The 13327-nt window shown below is 43.8% G+C and overlaps 1 protein-coding gene across 1 annotated transcript in view; it reads right to left on the reverse strand.

The window, feature by feature from the left end:
* The window catches only part of adamtsl3 (ADAMTS-like 3), a 486079-nt gene that overhangs the window by 57476 nt on the left and 415276 nt on the right, over nt 1-13327 (reverse strand). The gene's annotated exons all lie outside the window — the stretch shown is intronic.

Consider the following 13327-nt stretch of genomic DNA (forward strand, 5'->3'; position numbering starts at 1 on the left):
TTTGCTTTCTTTCAAAAAATTCTATTATATCATTTCATTTTTGAATAGTAATAATAATGATAATCAGCCTGGCCCCTTCTTTCATTCCCACATTGTATAGAGCCAAACAACATCTGGCTTTTAAGGATTACGTGTCCACGAAAATTAATTTTAGCATCGACTTGTCTACAGAACATGTTTAAGCCCAAGAGACGAGAGCCTGGATCTGAATATGTATCATAGACGTGGTTTGTGTAAAAATGTCTAATAAAGAATGAGCCTCTTAACAGCTTCACAGGGGTGCCCCACAGGAGGAACTCTTTAAATAAGGCAGGCTAATAAATCTCTCTAAACGTATTACAGTCTGGTGAGCCCACCGTGTTTTCACCTTGCATTTCTTTGAGAATTCAACTCGAGGAATTCAATTGACAGGCCTTGCCGTCGCCTCGTAAATGCGTGGACTTCCAAATGTTTTCGCTTGTTTGATTCATACAGCTGTGAAATTCCTACCCAAATCAAATAAACCTCCAGTTCATCCTGTTTTGTAAAATTAAAAGACTTCCTTGTGCTAACATTTAGAACTCGGCTGATCCCCACGCACTTTTTAAAAATCACTCAAATGGATACGTAATGTTGACCTCGCATACTGTAGCTTTTACTGGGTTGTATTGTCGTGACTAGATAATGTAGTTATTGTCTAGATGACTGACGTCTTTACTTATTTACTTATCGTAACTGGGTAATATTTCCGTTAGTATACAGACCTCTTCCACTTACTGTATATGAATATCAGCTCTGTTTTTTTCCCTTTTGTCCACACTACCCTGGAATTTTTAATTTGATAACGTTCTCCAGAGCTGCTTATGGCTTGGCATCATAACGTGGGTAGGTGAAGACATAAAGTTTGGAAAAGGAAGACTCTAATTGTGCTCTTCTTCTTCATCTTCTTCTTTCGGCTGCTCCCGTTAGGGGTTGCCATGACAGATCATCTTGCTCCATATCTTCCTATCTTCCTCTGTCATGCCCATCACCTGCATGTCCACCCTCACCACATCCATAAACCTTCTCTTAGGCCTTCCTGTTCTCCTCTTTCCTGACAGCTCTATCCTTAGAACCCCTCGCCCAATATACCCAGCATCTCTCTTCTGCACATGTCTATACCCAGCATTGCTCCTCTGTATATGATTTATTACAATGTCTTATTACCTTATTGGTCACCCTGCACGGAAGAAAACCATATTCCAACATATCGGAAATGACGGTTTTCGGCCCCACATCTCTTTTTTTCGAGATTTGTTCCCTTGAATTTCTTCATCTTTCCCCTGAATTGCTTCATTTCTCTCCTTAAATGGCACCCAAACAGAAGTGAAATGTGAAGTGAGTGAGCCAACAGAAGACCAACTAAGTCAAGGCCTCAAACTCCAACCAGTTGCTTAATGAGGCGCTGAGTCTTGTCGTTAATTAAGCCCGTTCTTTAATTCCATGGCTTGTTGCTCCTCTCATTGTGCAATAGCAGACATTTCCGAAATTGTGGATTTTCTCTTTTCTAAGAGCAGATCAGCATTCCTGAGACCTTCCCCTTCCTTTATCTCCAGATACTGTACGATGGTCACAGTTTGCTGGTCCTGTTTTGGCTCGTTTTGTATCTCCTTATTGTTTAGTTGCTAATTAAGGAAAACGAAACAATTGAGGGGTCTAAGTCTTCAAGAGCAAGTCACATAAAATGAATTCAGAAGAAGTTAATTAGCAGCAAAAACAGGTCACTCATTAAGAAAAGGATTAGAATGAAAACCTGCAGCCAACTGCGACCCTCCAGGACTGGAGTCCCTGGTAGTGATGGGTCGTTCTTGAACGATTCGTTCATTTTGAACGAATCTTTAATGTGACTCGGGAAGAACGAGTCGTCTCGTGGGAGTGATTCGTTCAGTCGCGCATGCGCATTTGCGCAACTTCCTATAGTTTCTGTATTGGAATTGATTCACCTGTTTCGAGTCTTCGGGTTTTTCGAGTCGTTCGTTCATCACGTGACAGCCCCATAAGCTTAACCAACTCAGTCTGAGCCGGAAACAGAATTAATTAGTTCATCTTTCGAGTCTTCAGGTTTTTCGATCACGTGACAGCCCCATAAGCTCGTCTCATCACGTGACAGCCCCATAAGCTTAACCTATGCAGTCTGAGCCAGAAAGAGAATTGAACGAAATGACTCGAAAAATGATTCGTTCATTTTGCTGAACGAGACTCAAAGATCCGAGTCAGTACAATAATCTGAACTTCCCATCACTAATCCCTGGTCCACAGAAAATCGTGAAAAAGAGTCGGTGACCTCACGCTACCACCCAGTCTAGCTCGGAATTACTCTCATTCAAGGCCTTTAGTTGCCTCCCATGCACACGTGTGTGACTTTGTATAAACCTTTGACGGTTATTTTTTAGAAAGTCACTACACTCTGGGGACATTCTTAAGGACTGGAAATGAGCAAATCATATTCCATTATAAGATCAGGGTAATTGAGCAGATGCAAGTAATTATAGGCCAGTAGGCTGGTGAGAACAGGAGTTTTACTGAATGGCCAGCATGGGTTCAAACGAGGCGTGGTGGGACGGACGGACCTGTTATATGTCTATGTGGAAACAACAAAAGAATTGAATTAGACTGGCGCGTATGATAATGTTCTTCAGCATCGCTCCTCTGTATATGATTTATTACAATGTCTTATTACCTTATTGGTCACCCTGCACGGTATAAAACTATATTCCAACATTTCGGAAATGGCGGTGTTCTACCCCATATGTTGTTAGCTGTTGCTGTTATTTGTTGAGCTGCGCTCTTCCTTTGTCTTGTCATTTATTAACACACCTGTCAGTCACGTCCCACACTCACAGTGGTGCCATAAATGTCTATGACACTCACATAAAGCACGTAGGTCCCATAATAAACATTTGAATACAATACACCCCGTGTGTCTCACGTTGGCACCCCTTTATCTCTTGTTTCGGTCACATCCGAAGCGTATCTTTAAGGTATATAAACCCCTGGGTCTGGTTAGTTGTGGTGCGCAGCAATCTGAACCTCTGCCTACGCGCTTCTCTTTGTCTTGATCCAACCGTGGAAATCACTCGCCTTGTAAGAGTCTTTACCGTTTAATGTATACTGCCTGCTAAGTATCGCTTTGTGAATCATTACTTATTGTCTTTAGTTCTACACCTGTAACTGCATGTATGTTTCTTTTTGTATATATTTCAGTTTACAGCGAGGTACATCCAGTAAAAGGCTTCAAGAAAGCTCACCCCTTGTCGTTTTTATGTGGATGTGCCGCGCTGTTTAAGTGTTGCACGGCCGGCGCGGAGTGAGGCAGAAATGGCGGTGTTGCTTCCCGTGGCCTTTGTCATGTTGCTTACGCTGTGACACATAGGGGTCGCTGTTGCCCTTTGAAACCCATAGACACCACGTCCAGACACCAGGTAAAAGTCCAAGAAATGAATTTAATAATTCTAATAATGTGCACAAAGCACCTCCACCTCCACTATACACAATAACAATAATCAATAGTCACAATCAACAACAACAACATTTATTTCTATAGCACATTTTCATACAAACAGTAGCTCAAAGTGCTTTACATAATGAAGAACAGAAAAATAAAAGACACAATAAGAAAATAAAATAAGTCAACATTAATTAACATAGAATAAGAGTAAGGTGGTCCAATGGCCAGGGGGGACAGAAAAAACAAAAAAAAAAACCTCCAGACGGCTGGAGAAAAAAATAAAATCTGTATGGATTCCTGACCATGAGACCACCCAGTCCCCTCTGGGCAATCCTCCACTCCCAGCAGCTCCATCATCCTTCCTCCCAACTCTACTCAGTCTGCTGGGGTTTCCCATCATCCTTTTATAGTCCTTGACCCGGAAGTGCTTCTGTCCCTTAGTCCATGTGATTTCATAGCACTTCCGGTTCAGATGAAAACTCCTTCTTTTCTTCGGCCCGGAAGTACTTCATTATTTCCGTCCCCGTGACTAGAGAGTACTTCCGGGCTAGAAAAAAAAAATCCTCGTGCCTTCCTGCAGCGTCCCATGGAGGCCCCCATGATATCCAGCAGGGCTGTGATGTAAAACTTCAATATCCATGATGCCCTGCTGGAACTCGGGGCACTTCCATGTTGCAGGAAGGACTGGCCGGGATAAACTGCCGGCCATTTCTAACAATGCGTAATCACCAAAATTTTGTTTTGTACAATTTGAGTGCTTCTTACATGTGCAAAAATAAAAAGGAAAATAATTCAGCAGTCACTGAAGTTTTATGATAAATCCCATGGCCAGCGGTGTAGCCATCCCTTCAAGGAGGACACTTCCTCCTCCTCAAGGCAAGCGGCTATGTCATACTGCATGTGTTTTCAGAGAAATACTTTCATAAACGATGTGAAAACGCGTATGTGGATGGAGATCGTTTTTCTGCAAAGATGCTTCTTTTAAATGAAAACGTAGCAGAGTTGGCATAACCTAAGTCCTTAATATGATGAAGCACATCAACTTTTTAGCTCTTTCTGCGTGATTTATGGAAGGTTGAAATCACATTTAAGTGTTGTTTAATCATCATTATAACATGGCTGTATACTGATCACAAGTTTTCTGTGTTTCATCCTGCTTTAGTAAGTAATTAATCCCACGCCCCAGTGCCATGGGGCCTCCCTGAAGTAGGTGCAGTCAACGGTTTGTGGTTCCAATCCTACCCATCAATCTTCACAGCTGTGGGGGTCTGCAACAGGTGATAGCATACCACGTGCCCCTACATGACTATGTGCCAGTTCATTCAGCTCATTACATTGTCGTCTTCCTCATTTCCTTTAGTGCAATGGGGCACATTGGGTAACAAGCGTATCCGATAGACTGAGATGGTTCAATCCCACATGATACTAAAGCACTTCAAATACTCCAGCCCATTCTCCATACTCCCATACTCCATTTCCTGCTTGCTTCCCAAGTTTTCACTGGCCTGTAGAAGAGGTGCTGGACCAGCCAGCAGGGGGGCGCTTAACCTGTGGTCTGAATGTGGATCCCAATGCCCCCAGTGCAGTGATAGGGAACACTGTGCTGCACAAATGGTGTCATCCTTCAGATGAGATGTGAAATCGAGGTCCTAACACACCGTGGTTATAAAAAAATCCCTGGGCACACTTCGTAAAGAGTAGGGTGCATCCCGATGTTCTGGTTAAATTGCCCACCATGGCCAAAAGTCATTCTGGCCCCACCAATCATCTCTTGTCGCTAATTAGCTAACTAACTTTAACACTTCTGGCTAATGTGTGGCGAGTGTAATGGTGCAAAAATGGATGCCATCACACCATTCAGGTGAATGCTACACATTATTGGTGGTTGAAGTGGCTCGCCAGTCACTACAGAAAGAGCTATACGAGATGAAAAAGTTTATTATTATTATTATTATTATTATAATAATAATATCTGCGCAGCACGGTGGCACAGTGGTAGCACTGCAGCCTCACAGTAAGGAGACCTGGGTTTGATTCCCAGGTCATCCCTGCATGGAGTCTGCATGTTCTCCCCGTGTCTGCGTGGGTTTCCTCCCACAGTCCAAAGACATGCAGGTTAGGTGTGTTGGCGATCCTAAATTGTGCTTGGTGTGTGTGCCCTGCGGTGGGTTGGTGCCCTGCCTGGGGTTTGTTTCCTGCCTTGCACCCTGTGTTGGCTGGGAGTGGCTCCAGCAGACCCCTGTGACCCTGTAGTTAGGATATGGTGGGTTGGATAATGGATGGATGGATTATTATACCCTCTTCTCAGTGCTCTACCTTATGATGGTGTATTTTCCCCAAGATCAAGCAGGCCACTCAGGCCTTGAATTCAGCTTGTTGTTCAGCTGAGGACTCATCAAAGGATGTGGGCCGTGTCAAGGAATGTGATCTCCTGGACTTCTTTTTCACGTTGACTCTACATGGGAGTTTCTTCACCTGCTCTTTGAACCCGGTCCCCAGATTGACTACTGGAACCAATCTTGTCCTCATGTTCCACACACGTCTCATTTCGTTTTCTAGGTCTTTATATCTAATGATCTTCTCTACCTCCTTGCTCAGGATGTTGTTGTCATCTGGGATTATTGCATCGATGAAGTCACCTGACTTGCTCTTCTGGTCATGGATTACGATGTCCAGCCTATTTGCGGTGATGGTACTTTCTGCGGGTATTGTCTTGTCCCAAATGAATGCCCAGTCTCTGGTGTCAATGGCCATGTCTGGTATATGCTTGTACCACCATTGTCAGAGCACCCAGCTGTTGAAATTAGTAAGGCCTTGTGGTTGACCCCCAGCCAGGACACCTGGAGAGACCGGGAGAGGAGCTATACCTTCCCCGGGCCACGAGAGGGCAACCGCCCTGGTCTGCGTGGGGACCACAGGAGTAGAGCTTGGAAGCTCATCCCTGTTGGGGCCCGTGGTCACTGCCGAGGGCGCCAGAGCAATTATGGAGCCCTGGAAGGCAGCACTTCTGCCACACTAGGAAGTGCTGCCGGATGAAGATCAGCAAGCACCTGGAGCACATCCGGGTGACGTATAAAAGAGGCCGCCTCACTCCACTCGGGAGCCGGAGTCGGGTGGAAGAGGACGGAGCTTGCCTGGGAGGAGTTGGAGGCGGTGGAGAACAGAGAAGGACGTTTAAAGGACTGTTTTGATGGTGATCATGTGCACTGTGTTATTGTGTGGTGCAATAAACGCGTATGTTTTGGGACATTCTGTGTCTGCCTGTTTGTGTCCGAATATTTCCACAGCCTATTAATGTAATGTCCTGTGTGTGCGGGGTGAAGACTCAGCTGTACGAGAGATTGCTGGTGTTTGACTAACAAAGCTTGTATAACAGGTAATGCCTCCAAGCACTTTCTTTCAGACCTGTGTGACAATTAAATTACAAACCTAATAATATCACCACATTCCCCAGAACTGTTTTCCCCACTTGTTGTGCCAAACCGCATTGCAGTTGTTGGTGGTCGACGGGCCGGGAAAGTCACAGAACGTGTCCAGTGAACAATTTAGAAATGGACTGTCCTGATAATGCCTTTGTTAATTATACTTGTCAAGATCCTGTGAAGGTACTTACCACAAAAGACATTAGGCAAAATTAAAAGTGACTGAAAAAACGACAAGGAAAACAATTCATTAAGATCCTGCCAAGAATTTCGAGGGTGCTCGTTGTGAACGGCAGTACGGAAAATTAAATTTGACTACAAGACGAAGAATTGAATGATCTGATTAAGTGCCTTCAGAGAGAACCTTTTTCCATTATCAGTGACCGGTCACTGTGCATATAGTTGGTTGCACATGTCTATGTAAGTGTAACATAGCATCCCGTGTTTAATAAATGTCAGCTATGACAGGCCTGAAATGAACATAAAGAGTAGCAGGAAAAAAAAAAGAACCCACCAAGGTCAGGGACCCCCCCCCACTCTATGGATTTTAGAAACTGTTTCTGCAGACTAGCAGTGACCCCCACACTCAAGATCTCCCCTTATCAAAGTAAACAAGTCCAAGTCTGAGGACCCTTTCCTCCAGGGGGAGACCCAAGGAATATGAAAGGAGTCACGGATTTTTCTTTCACTGCTAAAATAACAATAGGAAAAAAAAAACTGGACTCCATTCAACTGAACATCACATGGCGGAATTTAACAACTGCATTGTGATCATCTCCATATGGTCCGGTCTGCCGAAGCAAAAATGAGGTGAAATTAATTTTAAAGAACATTTCTCATGACAGAAACTTAAAGTGGATGATTAGACAAAATCAGTCGGCGTGCCAAAACAGATCTCGTGTTTTTCTTCTGCGCTCTGCTTTAGGATGTTGGAAATCCACGGTTCTTCACAAAATACGCCACCTCTCGCCGATTCATCTTAGCAATGGTTGCATGGGACTGCTTGTCTAGGTTCTGGTGGACCATGGAGTTAGCCATGCTGCTTTCATTATTAGAATCAACATTTTTAAAGGGGATCAAAATTATTCATGCTGCATAGGCTTAGTGCTCCAGATATGGGTGAACATTGACCAGATTGCTCCAGTCTATTTGCACTAGTGTAAAAGGTCTGGGACCCTGAAAGAGATTCATGAAAGCTCTGTTATGGTGTATGAAATCTTTACATTTTGGTTTAATTTTCCATTATATTTTGTTCAAGACAAGACAACAGATGAACTACATTCAGGACAAATCAAGGCATATCCTCTTCCCTTACATCTCACTTTTATAACAGTTGTTCATAGCATAGTGCTAAAATGGTTTTACAGCCTGGGAAAGGATGCTGAGCCAGTACCTTAGGCTATGGATTACTTTATGGATGGACATCTGGGACAACAATTTGGTTTACAGCCTGGGAAAGATGGACATGGCGATGTTTTAGGCAACATCAAAAAGCTTTATTATCTGGGAAAAGATAAATTAAAGAGTTTGAGCAAAATTCATCAATCATATTGACAGCCAGCCAGTCAGGTGCATGGGTTGTGAAACCATGGCATGACATTTCATAATAAATATGCCTCATTTGAAAGCAATGTCAGAAGGAAGTAAGGAGATAAAGAAGAAGAAGAGGAGGAACGGACAAAGACGTCACTGGTCATCAGAAAAGCATGAACATCGATTGCTAAATCAAACGGCGCCCTGGGACATTCATCCTTGTTCGTAAGCTTTTTCTAAAGACTATATATATATATATATATATATATATATATATATATATATATATATATATATATATATATATATATATATATATTCAGACTTCCCTATCAGTACATATTTTATAATATTCTTTGTTCCAGTGGTATTATTATTATTCTTGTAATAAATACAATGCTGCTTTTAACTTTATATGCTTTGTCTTAATGTCCAGAGTGATTGAATTAATGTTAGATTTCTTTGAGCACCTGGTACAGCAGGAGGTTTGCCATTACCTCTGTGCTGCGAGATTTAATAAGGCTGAGGGTGAGAGCTCTACCCAATAGTAGGGAACAGGATGTAAAGTAAGGCATTCAAGGCTGATAAATGGTCTATATCCAAGGATGTTGAGCCTTTGTATGTTTAAATGTATTCTTGTAGACCAAAAGTAATATTTAGGTCTGAGATATCATTAAAGCATTGTATGTTGTTCATGCCCATAATAAGTAAGTCTCTTGAAGTGCTGAGTGACAGGCTGTGTTATACCTAAAGGACTTGTGTGGTTTAAAGTGCTAAAGTTTAATCAGTGCGTGTGTGTGTCACTAATAGGGCACTGTTGTGGTTAGGGCAGAAGTTCTCAAACTGTGGGGTGTGCTGAAACTGTACAAGGGGGGCGTTGAATAAATGAACAAGACATCAAAATTAATTTTTTACATTTTTATTTCAAATTTAAATTTGCAAGCATATCATCACAACGAATGCATTAACTAAAATTAAGATAAAACATTTCTAAGGCATAAATCTAATAACTAACTGACAAGCGGCGCCACTGTTGCTGCTTTTATAGTCGCGCATTTTAACAGTTATTAAAGCACTTTAAAAAAAAATAAATTGCAAATATTTCATCAAAGTTACCCGAACACATGCAAATCTTACGGAAGTAAAAATGATAGGCTACCGCGACACCGCATGAGTATCATGTTAGTTGTATCATGGCTATTCTCTTTTATCTTATATTATGCAGGGGGCGCAGAATTATTCCAGGTAGAAAAGGGGGGGGCGCAAAATATGAAAGTTAGAGTCTGTGTGTATGCGTATAGCTATGTATATGTTTGTTCTTAAAGTGCAACAGTAGACCAACCCGATAACAAACTTGACAAATACAATTACCCTTGAGAAAACAGGTAAAGGGTAAGTAGAGGGAAATACTACGATAATACAGCTCTTATGGATAAAGGACCTGACCAGGACCAGAGCTGCATGGTGGTGGATGTTATGGCCCCTAAGAAAAGGCCGTAGATCAAGAATTGAATTTGAGACCTTTACCAAAAGTAACCAGATAAAGGAGACAACCACAGGAGTGTGGACATTTGTTGTCTCTGAGTGGGCAGAGGTGAGGGCACCAAAAGAGCAAAATAACATGGCCAAACCATGGAAAATAAATCATAGTAGTTGCTCTGTCAGAAATGAAACTAAAAAGAGAGGGTGCTGAACCAAACAGTAGCTATTGTGGATGAAATCATGTTAACATGACTGGGCCGTGACAACTGACATTGGAGTTTTAACCACAACTCTTTATTACGCTATTGTCCTCAGAGTGCTCTTCTCAGCAACATTTGAGCCCAAAATCTCCAAGATGGGTGGGTCAGACATCGTGAATAGGGAGCAAGTACAGTGTAGTGATAAAATGCTCAGTACCACATGGAGGCGCCGTTGGTAACACCTTCTCTTCTTTTGCCTCTCGCCTACTCATTTTAAAAAGGCAATCAGGAGGAAGGGTGAAAGACAGCAATAAGGGGTGTGTGTGTGTTTGGTGGTCTGAACTGGGAGATCAAGAACACATAGGACAAATAAAGCAACCAATCAATTGCTAAATAAATAAAAATAAACTTAACAAGTTGTAATGGACAGCTGGGATTCTTTTCCGGCTGGGAATGGGGGAAGGAGCTTGCATGGTGGCAATACCTCCTCCTGGACGACAGAGGATAGCCTCCCCTAGCTTATTACAGTGCCATAGGTTTGGAGTAGGGAAGCTCAACCCTGCTTGCCCCATGGGACTCAGCAGTAGCTACAGCACCCACTGGCGGCGCCCATGGACTCCAACAGGGTTGCACCAAACACCAACTCCCATGGAGCCCTGCTGGAGTCCTTCCAAGGCACCACTGCAACCTGGGTGGTGGGTTGGGTATGGGACTGCCAACTAGTGATCCAGGGGAAGTAATGCTCTGAATATACTCCTTCCTCGGTCCTTCCAGCATAAAGGCATCCCAGCCAGGCAAGGGCCCTGGCCATACACCACAAAGTACATCAGGTGGAAGCATTGAATTGCCTGATAGCAGTGGGCAGAAAAGACCCCCAGAGGCGCTCCTTAGCGCACCATGCTGGAATGAGCCTGTGGTTTAAAGTGCTCAGGGGATGAAGGGGATTTTTCAAGATGGCATCCAATTTTGCTACCATCCTCTTTCTCACAACAGCTTACAGTGTATCCAGGGTTGTGATGGCGCACAAGTTTATTCAGACATTGTGCTCCTTTTGGGCTCAAGTCGCTTCCCCAAGGAGACGGCAGCATAGAACGCCATACTGGCTACTATGGACTGGTAGAACATTTCCAGCAGCTTGACCTGAGAGTCTCCTTAGGGAGTCCAGGCTGCTTTGACCCTTGTTGTGTTGTTGTTAATGTCACACCCCAATGTACTTGTAGCAGCTGCACCACTTCTACGTCCTCCCCCTGAATGGTGCCTGGTCTCAGATATCTAATTGAACTTTGGTTGCACAACTCTGATCTAAATAAAAACAGGACTGAGAATATCATTATACAAAGATGTAGCAAAAAAGGTCAATGCGCTGAATCAACCCAAAAGCAAGAACAATAAACGAGCAAAACTGAGATAAAGGTCAAGAACGCAGACTAGTTGTGGGTCACAGAGACAGAGGGCAACATGAAACTCAAGGTAAAGGACCCAAGAGCACAGGGGGGTAGTTAATCAGTAAAAACAAATCCACAATGGCAGGGGAACAAAAGGAAATCTGACGACCACCTTCGGACCACCAGAATAAACTGAGCTCAAAAGAAGCTTGAGGTGACAGCCGAGTAATTGAGGTTGTTAAGCAACAGCATGAAGAATGTGCATCAGTTAATGAGCAGCAAGCAGGAGAGGTGAGGCCAACGGCACGGGGCAAAGTCGAGGGCAGAGCCATCAGTGCCACCCAGCGCATTACCACAGCCAGCCTTCAAGAAAACTGGGAGGACTCAACTTTTGCGTATGAACTGGGAAATCCAGGCTTTTAAAATGAAATTAAAGAATAAAAAAATGATCGAAACTTGATACCAGCTCTGGTCTGCGGATCATTCTCCCTACTTCAGTGTGCACTTAGCGTTGTACGTTCATTTTACTCAATATAACTGAAACCCTGTGTTTTTTTTGGCAGGATTTTCAGTCAGTTAAGGATACTGGGAGTATCCAAATTGTACTCGATTGCATTTATCATTTCTAAATCTTTCCTTTCTTAATCCAAGGACATGTAAAGATTCCAGAAGAGCCCTGCCCTTAAAGTTTAATGCTAACATTTACAGGAAAGTGCTGTGGTTGGCAGCAGTTTTTAAAAACAGTACAACCTATAAATTGTCTTTTAAGTAAATAGTTCCTAATGCCCACCCCATAGGAATGAAAAACTACAATCGAGAAAAGAGATCTCCTTAATATCTTCTGGGGTTATCCTAGATAACAAGGAGATCTGAAAGAAATCAAATGGCGATGTTCTCTTTGTTCTCGTGCTTCTCAGGTGTTTCTCTTGAGGGAAAAAAATATCCACGATATTCTCACAAGGGTCTCTCCTTGAGTTTCAATAAAGTCACGCAATGGACCATTTGACATTTACAGTATTTACTTATTTAGATATTTATTTTCTAGCTGTACCCCACGGCTCTGCCCACGTAGTAGTGAAACAGGTGTGAACCCGGCCCGGACACAGACAGGCGGACATGTTGTTAAAATACCACCACACGTTTATTCACCAACAATATTTACAATAATTGGTCACTCAGACCCAGTCACGTGCACAATACCCCAAACAGTCACAGTCCTGGCCACACAATGCCTTTTCTTCGGGGCGCCTCCACAGCTCTCCTGAGCTTCGTCCTTCCGCCTCCCGACTCCAGCCTCGAATGAAGGGGGGATGGCCCCTTTTATGCAATCCCCGGATGAGCCCCAGGTGTTCCCAGCATTCCTCCCTTGGCCACGCCCCAGCGTGGCGGAAGTGCCGGCTGTCCTCCCGGCAGCTCTCCGGGTTAAATCTTCCCCCCAGCACTTCCTGGTGTGGCGGAAGTGCTGGGGTAACAGGTCCCCAAGGCATTGGGGTGCCTCCTGGCGGTGACCACGGGCCCCTACAGGGTGGGGCTTCCACACCCTGTACCCGTGGCCCCCAGAGCAACCAGGAAGGCGACCCCGACGTGATCCAGGGTGGGCACAGACCCACATCCGGTCCCTCGTGGCGTCCCGGCCGGGTCATGGCCCCTGGCATCCCTGACAGTGGATAAACTTTAAAAACAATATACATTGGCACTGTATCTGATCGTGTTCAGGTCTGACGTGAGTGCATCCAACACGTGGGGAGAAGAGCACATGGCCATGATATCTGTGCCAATGATCAAGTACCCTCTAAAACACACGTAGCTCTGATCTCTCTCTCAAAAACATTCAACGTT

This window comes from Polypterus senegalus, chromosome 12 (genome assembly GCF_016835505.1).
Source record: "Polypterus senegalus isolate Bchr_013 chromosome 12, ASM1683550v1, whole genome shotgun sequence".
In the NCBI taxonomy this organism is placed as follows: Eukaryota; Metazoa; Chordata; class Cladistia; order Polypteriformes; family Polypteridae; genus Polypterus; species Polypterus senegalus.